Genomic DNA, 12,291 nt, shown 5'->3' on the forward strand with positions numbered 1-12,291 from the left:
ACTGTGGACGCAAGAAGAAGCTGTCTGAAAGGGATGTTCGGGTGCAAACCCGGATTGTATCCAAAAAACATAAAACCACGGATGCCCAAATCACGGCAGAATTAAATGTGCACCTAACTCTCCTGTTTCCACCAGAACTGTCCGTCGGGAGCTCCACAGGGTCAATATACACGGCCGGGCTTCTATAGCCAAACCTTTGGTCACTCATGCCAATGCCAAACATCGGTTTCAATGGTGCAAGGAGCGCAAATCTTGGGCTGTGGACAATGTGAAACATGTATTGTTCTCTGATGAGTCCACCTTTACTGTTTTCCCCACATCCGGGAGAGTTACGGTGTGGAGAAGACCCAAAGAAGCATACCACCCAGACTGTTGCATGCCCAGAGTGAAGCATGGGGGTGGATCAGTGATGGTTTGGGCTGCCATATCATGGCATTCCCTTGGCCCAATACTTGTGCTAGATGGGCGCGTCACTGCCAAGGACTACCGAACCATTCTTGAGGACCATGTGCATCCAATGGTTCAAACATTGTATCCTGAAGGCGGTGCCATGTATCAGGATGACAATGCACCAATAGACACAGCAAGACTGGTGAAAGATTGGTTTGATGAACTTGAAAGTGAAGTTGAACATCTCCCATGGCCTGCACAGTCACCAGATCTAAATATTATTAAGACACTTTGGGGTGTTTTGGAGGAGCGAGTCAGGAAACGTTTTCCTCCACCAGTATCACGTAGTGACCTGGCCACTATCCTGCAAGAAGAATGGCTTAAAATCCCTCTGGCCACTGTGCAGGACTTGTATATGTCATTCCCAAGACGAATTGACGCTGTATTGGCCGCAAAAGGAGGCCCTACAACATACTAAGAAATTATTGTGGTCTAAAACCAGGTGTTTAAGTTTCATTGTCCAACCCCTGTAAGTGTCACCCTGTAATTTGTCATAATAATTTCTCTGCAGCAGGATCTGTCAAAAGTGATCTGCTCTTTACAGTTGTCAGCTGACAGAGCCACAGGATCAGTGGGTAGTCTGATTAATATGGACTCTTACATTCTCTCCTACAGCTTAAGGTATTCACACTTAAAAAAATCAGGGTAACAACACATAAGTTCAAGTCAAAGCCTTGACCTGTTGTTTGCTTCATAAATGTTAAAAATGTCCAGATAACTAATTACTCTTTAATAACTCAAAAATAAAATCTCAGAAGGATAATTTCTTTGCATTTCACTCTACATATCATCAACACACTTTTCCAGGGTTTCAGCACCTTGTCTCACCAGGATCTCATTAGGTTTATTGAAAGAGAAGAAACTAACAGCAGGCTGCAGCGTGACATTTAACTGGCAGAACACTGAACGCAACTAGGTCTATCTTCCAGGAATCAATCAATTGCAATTCATTTTACAAGTTTTAGTTTTATTAGAAATTTTTTTTGTGTCACAATCTAAACCTTTCTTCTCTCGTACCCTCTTGGAAGGATTCATTCTTTATTTCTAAGGACAAATAATGCTGCAATAGAAAAGAAGCAAAAGACCCAAGTGTGAAAATAGGACCAGTGTGACATTTAAAGTATTAGCCTCCATTTGTGTTTTTTCCAAAAACACTTCAGGGTTGGACTAAACAGCCTTCCGGGCGCTGTTACCTCTGAGCCGCCAATCAAGGTATTGACAGCGTCATGAAGGTCGACCTCTGAAACGTTATGCTTGCTTTGAGGCTCAAGGATTTGATCTGCAATAGACCATCTGCAATAGCAGATGGTCTTTGTGACAATCCAGCCATTGGATGTAGGGAAAAAACACATCAGGACCACTGTAGTGTGGTGCACCATGTTAGCGAGGACAATTTATGAGCTGAAGTGAGCAGAGACACAACAGATTACTGGTCCTTGTTTATCATCTCACAAGATGAGACGATAAACGATAAAAAGTTCACAAAATTAAGGCAAGTAGAGATGATTAATTTAAATATACCACATACATTGGAAATACATGTAGGTATTGGTATGATGCAAATTAAGGAGATTAAACATAACTGGGCAAAAAGAGTTGCTCTCAGACGCACCTCAGAACAGGGGTAAAAGAGTAGCCTGCGGAACTACAAAAACAAGGAAATCACACCAAAGCATTGCAGTTCCATCCCTAATTGTGTTTCAGCGCAATTAACAGAGTGGGCTCTTTTTGCGGCTTGACAGAACTGTTTGTGAGAAAGGATTAAGCAAAAGTTCTCTTTTTTCACCCCAAATTGTTTCACATACTCTATGTCTTTGCTCCTGTAAGTCCCTGACCTGCAGGTATCACTATTTCCCAGAATAAATGAAATTTCTTAAGTTAAAAAGTCTCCTCGGCCTTGCTTAGAAGGCATTGTTTAAATTAAATACATACATAAACTCTTTCTGACACAACAAAAAACTATAGAGAATAGTGAGTCTAACTATTTTATACAGTTTTAGATTAAAAAAATTCTGGCTAAACAATGTATTACTTTCTGCTGTGGGGAGGTTTTAAAGACACTATAGGCCACAGTTGTTGCAGTGGTGGTGCAGTGATAATACACTGGTACAGACAGAAAGGTAAATATGTCTTCATTTGACGGTTTCTTTGCCATGTTTCTAAATTACTTGATGAGTTGTTGCCATTGGAACATTAACAATTTTAAACATATTACCGAAAAAAGATACAGACATTTTCAACATTGCAATCTTGATGCTCTCCATAACATTAAAAGCTTAGCACATGTCTAAAGAAGACACTGTCACTGTCTTATAAGAGCTGGTACAGGTCAGAAAAGAGAGGATGAGGTGCCATTCCTTCAGGGGAAACACTAATGGCCCTATTTGTTTGGCTGGTTTTGTCCTGCTGCAATTGAGTATTGGAACAAAATGGCCATACAATGTCATTTCCCTCTATATAACCACGCTCTGTAATGACATTACCTTGCTTTCTTCTCCGGTTCTACCATAATTACTGTCCCCTTACACTGGTCTGAAAGCCTTTTAAGAAAACAACTGTTTGAAGTGCAACTGCAGTGGGAATATTGTATCTGCTGCAGGGAGTAAGAATTATGATTTCCCATAGATTTAACTACATACGGGACCAGGCATTGCAAAAGTATTCATACCCCTTGAATTTTTCCACATTTTGTCAAATTACAAACACAGACTTGAAGGGGTTTTACTGGGGTTTTTATGTGATGGGCCAAGACAAGGTAAGATTAAAACTTAAAAAAACATAAGAAATTGTGTTTGCCCTTTGCCCCAAGACATGTAAGGGGCACAACAAACATGGTGCCGTGGTCAGATAAGACCAAAATGTTTTTGGCCTACATGAGAGGTAGAAAACTCATACTTCAAATCACCTTGAACACATAACCCTTGAGAGTAGACATGGTGCTGCCAGCATCATGCTGTGGGAATAGTTTTCTTAAGTAAGGCAAAAAAAAAAAAACTATTCGACATCATAGAATGAAAATACAGTAAATACAGAGTAATCCAAGGAAAAACCTGTTAGAGGCTGTGAAAGACTTAAGACTAGTTACCTTTTGTTACCTTAAATTGACACATTTTCTATTGCCGCTTTTGTCAATCCTTTATGCTTTGTTATGGTAAAGTTAGATGCAAAAACGTTAAAAACGGCCCTTTCCCACAATGGTGAAGAATCCTTTAACTTGTTAACAGGCCACCACCAGGTGGCGGGTAAAATGGCCTGCTGGTGTTCATTATTTTGACATCAGAATGTCACAGTTTATGTTTAAAATATTATTTTCTTACACTACTACTGAGCCAAAATGGTTGCCAGCTTTTCTTCTTTTGATTGACACCTCTTATTAATAGAGAAAACTCCAGGACATACTCACTGAAAAAAACTCCAGAATACTATTTAATTTTTTGTTGTTGTTATCAAATTTTTATTGTAGCAGTTAAGACCTGTGTCTACTAAAGTCTTTACATAATATGGACTTGTAAAGATATACAAGTATATATTGTCAGCCATCCATGTACAGTTACAGGAAAGCAAACAAAAAACAGTATAGGTGAGGAAAAAAATTTGAAATGTGTGTGTGTTCCAGCTTCAACAACTACAATCTACACTGCCTGGCCAAAAAAAAAGTTGCCACCAAAAAAAAAAAAGGTCACATGCTCTAATATTTTGTTGGATTGCCTTTAACTTGGATCACGGCACACATTCTCTGTGGCATTGTTTCAATCAGATTCTGCAATTTTTATTTCCACCCAGTTTTGCATTAATTTTTCACCAAAACCTTGCATTGATGATGGTAGAGTCTGACCGCTGCCTAAAGCCTTCTCCAGCACATCCCAAAGATTCTCAATGGGATTAAGGTCTGGACTCTGTGGTGACCAATCCATGTGTGAGAATGATGTCTCATGCTCCCTGAACCACTCTTTCACAATTCGAGCCCGATGAATCCTGGCAATGCCATCTTGGAATATGCCCGTGCCATCAGAGAAGAAAAAAATCCATTGATGGAATAACCTGGTCATTCAGTATATTCAGGTAGTCAGCTGACCTCATTCTTTGAACACATACTGTTGCTGAACCCAGACCTGACCACCTGCAGCAACCCCAGATCATATCACTGCCCCCACAGGCTTGTACAGTAGGCACTAGGCATGATGGGTGCATCACTTCACCTGCCTCTCTTCTTACCCTGATGCGCCCATTACTCTGGAACAGGGTAAATCTGGACTCATAGGACCATTTGACCTTCTTCCATTGCTCCAGAGTCCAATGTTTATGCTCCCTAGCAGATTGAAGCCTTTTTTTCTGATTAGCCTCACTGATTAGTGGTTTTCTTAAGGCTGCACAGCTGTTCATTCCCAATCCCTTGAGTTCCCTTCACATGGTGCGTTTGGAAATGCTCTTACTTTCACTGTTAATCATAGCCTGGAGTTCTACTGTTGTTTTTCTTCGATTTGATTTCACCAAACGTTTAAGAGATCGCCGATCACGATCATTCAGGATTTTTTCCCGGCCACATTTCTTCCTCGAAGACGATGGGTCCCCACTATCTTCCAGTTTTTAATAAAGCATTGGACAGTTCTTCACCCAATTTTGGTAGTTTCTGCAATCTCCTTAGATGTTTTCTCTGCTTGATGCATGCCAATGATTTGACCCTTCTGAAACAGACTGACATCTTTTCCACGACCACAGGATGTGTCTTTCAACATGGTTGTTTAAGAAATAAGAATAAACTCATTGCACCAGTTGGGGTTAAATAACTTGTTGCCAGCTGAAACATAATTGCCCATGCAGTAATTATCCAATGGGAGGCTTGAACCTATTTGCTTAGTTAAATCCATGTGACGACTTTTTTTTTGGCCAGGCAGTGTAGTAAAAACTGTTTGACTACTCAGGTTAAAAATTGTTACCTTTACAGAGAGACCAGGCTTTTGTACATGCTCCAAATGGTTCAAGAACAACATCTAATTTAATTTGGGTATGCATTTTACAGGCATTTTCACTCATTTTGGGGGGAATGTTAACAGGTTAAACTAATCCTGGATCCAGACCGTGATCTGAATCACCACTAACATTTAATTGATTCTTCCTTTGGCTATGACACACCTCCGGTAAGAAAATCGCAATAATTAATTGATTTTTCCATGAAGTTGCTAACACAAACAAACAGACAGACAAACAAACTTAACTGAAAACACAACCTCTTTGGCGGAGGTAGAAATGCATTGTTTAAAACAAAATCCTGAAAGTGAAATGTTGACATTGAGTAACTTCAAGTAAAATACCCTTTCTTATTATGTTACCATTGAATTGTTATGTCTTGCTACATGTCTCTAAGAATTGTATAACAACTTGTCAGTGTTGTTATAGCTAAACATTTTGTAAGACCCTGTGACACTTGTCGCCTTTATTCACATTAATTACACAGGAAGCAGGCAGGGGCAGCAGGGTGGTAAAAAGGCCCCAAGGTTGGGAATCAAACCCCCAGAGGGTTGTGTCATAGACTGATATGTGCTAATGTCCTAAGTGCTAAAAAATATATATATTGGGATTAAAAGTTAACATCTGTCAGAAGTCAATACTCCCACCTGACCAATTTACAATGAAATAAATCAATAGTAAAAAGTCTCAAAAATGTCAGCAGCCTGAAAATAGTAGATTTGCAGAAACTTATTTGTGCTCTTATGTGCCATGAAATAGCTTTAGGAAGAGTTTGATACATTTTCTCGATGAGAAGCTAATTTGAGGCGAGCTCAATTCCAAGTTAATGTGATGTCAGCTTCTGGTGTTCCCTGCAGTTTCAATTATATGAAGATAATCGAAGTGGGTGTATTGCAATCACTTGGTCTCAATGTTCATGGTAAGTGATTCAATAAATCCTTTATTTCACTATCAGTTTCCTAACACCCACAGGCCAACAAGTCCTGCTGAAAAAACATGTGCTCTACTCTACTCTTTCTTTCTTTCTTTCTTTCTTTCTTTCTTTCTTTCTTTCTTTCTTTTCTTTTCTTTTCTTTTCCTTCCTTCCTTTGTTTGATTCCCATTTATGGTACCTCTGTGCAATTTGGACAGCCTCGCAAAGGGGTTGGCCCTATATTTATTGGGACCCCTGGTAAAGATATGTAAAACTCAGTCTGGCATGCTCCACACAACTGACTGCCGCTTTTCTGTTCACAATTTCCCTTCTCCCATGATACTACAATTACTAACACGTATTTAAATACACAGTTTAAGATGAACAGTGAAGAACATAATCCTTGGTATTAACAAAATATGTCAAAAGTCCATTATAACTGTTTGCCCACAGAACATTCCTTTACCTGGCTGCTAAATGTTAGCAGTTAATTTTGCAACTAATACATGTGATTAAGTCAAAAAGAAAACTCCAAGTCTGTGTATGTTTACATGTAAGTTACATGGGTGCCAGAATCTGAGGCACTTTCCTTGTTTCCTGACCAAATCTCAGTGTTTTAGACGAGGTTGCTTTGACCTTTCCTGCTCGCCTGCTGTCCTCATAGGCAGACAGACACATTCATTAGGCACGGCTCCATCAGCCGCAGGTCTCTGGCTGCTGCTATGGCTCATTAAAGCAGAAACCTGTTTTCACGAAGAAGTAAACAGAGACGCAACATAAACAGAGGCTAGTAAAAAGGATGTGGAGTTGGAAAGATCAAGAAAGCTGAGATAGCATCTGGAGCTGTTAACACATTCAGTTGAACATTGCTATTAAAACTGGGTGATAAAAAAGAACAGGGATAAGGCTGAATACAAGGAAACTCGTTTTTTTTAAATAAACACCTTTTAATATTTCATGGGCATGGCTGCTGCTTGTCTTTACGTCTGCTATTTATGTAGCTACGAATTGTATGTGTTCTTTGTGATAAAACCAGATAGTGACAGTAATGTCCTTAAACAGTCCATGTCAAGGTCACATTCTTCTCAACAGCAAGTCATGAGAATTTGCTGTCAAATAGATCTTGAGAATGAGTTTAATGATGAATGGTGGATTTAAAATCACTTGATGTGATTTGTTTTGGTCTTTTGTGAAGTGATTTAAGTGAATTGATGCATCATACTCTCCCACAGATCCATTAATCACCTTCTACTTTGCTCTTCCTCGCACACACTACTGCTTGAGCTGAATCAGATTTATTGATATTACAGTTCTAAAACAATTTCATGAAGGGAGAGGAAAACAATATAACATCTTTCCTTCTGCCTGTCTGTCTTCCTTACCCTCATTTTTCCAGTTTAATATAAGGTTTAACTGGGTTTAGTTTGAGTATTTTGGTGTATTGGCACGAATGCAACTATGTGAAGATGACCAGTTATGAAAGAAATTCTCTCATTTTGTCTTAGTAAATTTAATTACTCTGGTTGTCTCAGATGAGAAATGAATGGTATCAATCATAGGTGAGTCTATTACATTACATACTCCATGTAGCCTTCCAAGATTTATGATGGCTTAGCGTTTCTTTATCCTAGCTCATCTTTGTTTAAGTACTCTAAGTTTTTTTATGTGACAAAGATGAAAAATTTAAAGGCAAGAGATAAATGGAGCTCATAATGCAAATGCAAAACCATATTATATCATTTAAAATTACATCATGTGCAAGATTGAAGAAAATTGTGCAACATAAAACAAAGCCATCTTCTGAAGCTCATTTATTTTTAAAGAACTTTGACAGTAGCAAAGAAAATGAAGAACTTTTAAAGGTGACCTATTATACTTCCTTTTAAACATTTGGGATAGGTCAATGGGCTATACAAAACATGTTAATTACATTTTTCGCACAAAATCATTCTCAGGTAATGAGATTTCACCTCCTCAGTTTGCCCTTTTTTGAGCACCTTTCAGAATTAGCTGTTTTAGGGCTCTGTCACTTTTATGCAAATTACCGGCATGGGCCACGCCATCAACTAGCACTAAGACACAAAAATAACTAATTACATTTCTATCATCTGCAGATTTGCCATGAACAGTAGGGACTGAATTTTTCTTCAGTCTACCACCATCAGCAGATGTGAGTTCTCAAAGCAGTTCGTGGTGAAGTGATTCACGTAAACTAGTATTGTCTTCGGCAATGTGACTGGAACATTGTCCTCAAAAATAAAAATGAAGCCACGAATCTCTGTTATCCGACAGTGGGAGAATGTGCATGGACACATGGGTCTTTGCAGCCAACAACAGAACATCTGGCTTTGAGGGTAGCCATTTGTAAGGTCAAACCAGCCGGCAAGACGTGATCCTCTACTTAAAATCAAGTGGGTGGAGCTCCGCTTTGGTTTCTAGTCAGGGCGGGACTCAAGTAATGTTGCTAGGTGCCAGTGTAATTGTGATGTTACAAATACACAGCTTTTGAAAGTGTGCACTTTCTAGAAAAAATAAAACATTCATTTATAGCCAAAAATCGGCTGAAAGTTTTTTTCTTTGCGTTTGGACTGTTTGTAGAAGCATTAGAGACCCAAATGGAAGTATAAAAATTATTAAAAGTGAATTTTGCATAGTAGGTCCCCTTTAAGAACTTTTAGGAAGATTAAGAAAGTATAATCATTTAGCAGCCCTTTATTTTGCTGCGAGTTTTTAACACTATGAACAGACTGGCTAAGGTTTACTTAAAGGAATTTCTCCATTAACAAAATCCAGCAACAAACCAGCAGATATTCTCATAAGTTTGCAGTGACAGCCCCTATTGTTTAGAACAACATTTATAGAAACATATTAAAGACTGATCTCCTGGGTCCTGTGATTTAAATCTGTGTTATTATGCTTAAGATGGGTGTTTTATTTTATTACTTTTTCAAACCTTTTTAAATATTTTCATAAATTTGTACAGCTTTGCTAGAAATTATTTATACTTTGGTAAATTTAGGTTTGAAGTAATTTTTTTGCAACATTTTTGTATCTTTTAAACAGGCGTTAGTGACTGCTGTGCAATGTTTACTTCAGGTGCACACAGAAAATCAGAGTTCCTGATAATGCAGCAAATCCGTTTGTTTAGGTGAAAGTTATAAAATGTTGTGAATGAATTAAAAGCTGTTGTACTGTTTTGCTCTTAATTGGCATCCGATTCGCAGCTTGATTTAAGGGCATTTTCACAGCATTTAACGTGTCCGCTCCAGTTCAAGATCTAAACTACTTAGTTAAACTTGAACTGGATTATTCTAAACTTATCACATGATCTACAAAAACAAAATTTGTGATTTGAAAAAAATATTCTTTAGCTGGTGAAGTAGTTTCTCAAGTAAATTGATACCACCTCACGTGTGGTCCATCTTTAAAACTACATCACCTACAGGTCCTTCTCAAAATATTAGCATATTGTGATAAAGTTCATTATTTTCCATAATGTCATGATGAAAATTTAACATTCATATATTTTAGATTCATTGCACACTAACTGAAATATTTCAGGTCTTTCATTGTCTTAATACGGATGATTTTGGCATACAGCTCATGAAAACCCAAAATTCCTATCTCACAAAATTAGCATATCATTAAAAGGGTCTCTAAACGAGCTATGAACCTAATCATCTGAATCAACGAGTTAACTCTAAAGACCTGCAAAAGATTCCTGAGGCCTTTAAAACTCCCAGCCTGGTTCATCACTCAAAACCCCAATCATGGGTAAGACTGCCGACCTGACTGCTGTCCAGAAGGCCACTATTGACACCCTCAAGCAAGAGGGTAAGACACAGAAAGAAATTTCTGAACGAATAGGCTGTTCCCAGAGTGCTGTATCAAGGCACCTCAGTGGGAAGTCTGTGGGAAGGAAAAAGTGTGGCAGAAAACGCTGCACAACGAGAAGAGGTGACCGGACCCTGAGGAAGATTGTGGAGAAGGGCCGATTCCAGACCTTGGGGGACCTGCGGAAGCAGTGGACTGAGTCTGGAGTAGAAACATCCAGAGCCACCGTGCACAGGCGTGTGCAGGAAATGGGCTACAGGTGCCGCATTCCCCAGGTCAAGCCACTTTTGAACCAGAAACAGCGACAGAAGCGCCTGACCTGGGCTACAGAGAAGCAGCACTGGACTGTTGCTCAATGGTCCAAAGTACTTTTTTCAGATGAAAGCAAATTCTGCATGTCATTCAGAAATCAAGGTGCCAGAGTCTGGAGGAAGACTGGGGAGAAGGAAATGCCAAAATGCCAGAAGTCCAGTGTCAAGTACCCACAGTCAGTGATGGTCTGGGGTGCCGTGTCAGCTGCTGGTGTTGGTCCACTGTGTTTTATCAAGGGCAGGGTCAATGCAGCTAGCTATCAGGAGATTTTGGAGCACTTCATGCTTCCATCTGCTGAAAAGCTTTATGGAGATGAAGATTTCATTTTTCAGCACGACCTGGCACCTGCTCACAGTGCCAAAACCACTGGTAAATGGTTTACTGACCATGGTATCACTGTGCTCAATTGGCCTGCCAACTCTCCTGACCTGAACCCCATAGAGAATCTGTGGGATATTGTGAAGAGAACGTTGAGAGACTCAAGACCCAACACTCTGGATGAGCTAAAGGCCGCTATCGAAGCATCCTGGGCCTCCATAAGACCTCAGCAGTGCCACAGGCTGATTGCCTCCATGCCACGCCGCATTGAAGCAGTCATTTCTGCTAAAGGATTCCCGACCAAGTATTGAGTGCATAACTGTACATGATTATTTGAAGGTTGACCTTTTTTGTATTAAAAACACTTTTATTTTATTGGTCGGATGAAATATGCTAATTTTGTGAGATAGGAATTTTGGGTTTTCATGAGCTGTATGCCAAAATCATCCGTATTAAGACAATAAAAGACCTGAAATATTTCAGTTAGGGTTCAATGAATCTAAAATATATGAATGTTAAATTTTCATCATGACATTATGGAAAATAATGAACTTTATCACAATATGCTAATATTTTGAGAAGGACCTGTAGAAGAAGCAGTAGAAAATGACTGACTAATTAAAGAAGGAAATTTAAAAAATCATAAACTGTATTTTATACAATCTGTCATTAGTATACAATAACTAAGGAAATGTTTGACATGTTTAGATAGTATAGTTTTTAAAATTGGCCTCTCTGTTGCAAAGTCGATAACCGATGCAGTCGCCTAGGCTTCCTCAGATAACATTGATCAACTGGCTCTATGAACTGAATTTGACTGAAGAAACAGACTGATCTCCTGGGTCCAGTGATTTAAATCGGTTATTATGCTTAAAATGGGTGTTTTATTTTATTACTTTTTCAAACCTTTTTAAATATTTTTATAAATTTTAACAGCTTTGCCAAAATGTATTAATACTTTGGTAAATTTGGTGAAGTAATCTTTGATCAACATGGTTCTACTGGCTGGTAGTAATATTAACATTATGCAGTGGACCAGCCAGAGACACAACATTGAATGAATCTCAGACTTGGAGCTCATCCTCAAAGTTAAATCGTCAGTCTCCTTTTCTTTAAAAAAAAAAATTCTGATTGAATGAAAGTAATATTAAATCTAAATCTGTATAAATAATTTTGGGCTTAACTGTACCTATGGCGATGATAGATGGACTTACAGGCTTACTGGAAAATGCTGTTAGCATGTTTTTTTATCTTTGCTTCACAAGTAAAATGAAATTGGCATGTTGATTACTGATGCTTTTGAGGCTTTCAGACTAATTTATTTCAGTGTTAACAGATTTTTTGAAGATTTTTTGTGCCGCTAGTGGACTTTACTTTTGTTATTTTTCTAAAGCAGGCAGACATGCAATGGGTTGGAGAGAGGTGGAAGACATGCAGGACATGCCACCACGGTCGGGAGACGACTCAGACGCCGAGTACTGAGGCTTCCGTCTATT

This window comes from Girardinichthys multiradiatus, chromosome 5, assembly GCF_021462225.1.
Source record: "Girardinichthys multiradiatus isolate DD_20200921_A chromosome 5, DD_fGirMul_XY1, whole genome shotgun sequence".
In the NCBI taxonomy this organism is placed as follows: domain Eukaryota; kingdom Metazoa; phylum Chordata; class Actinopteri; order Cyprinodontiformes; family Goodeidae; genus Girardinichthys; species Girardinichthys multiradiatus.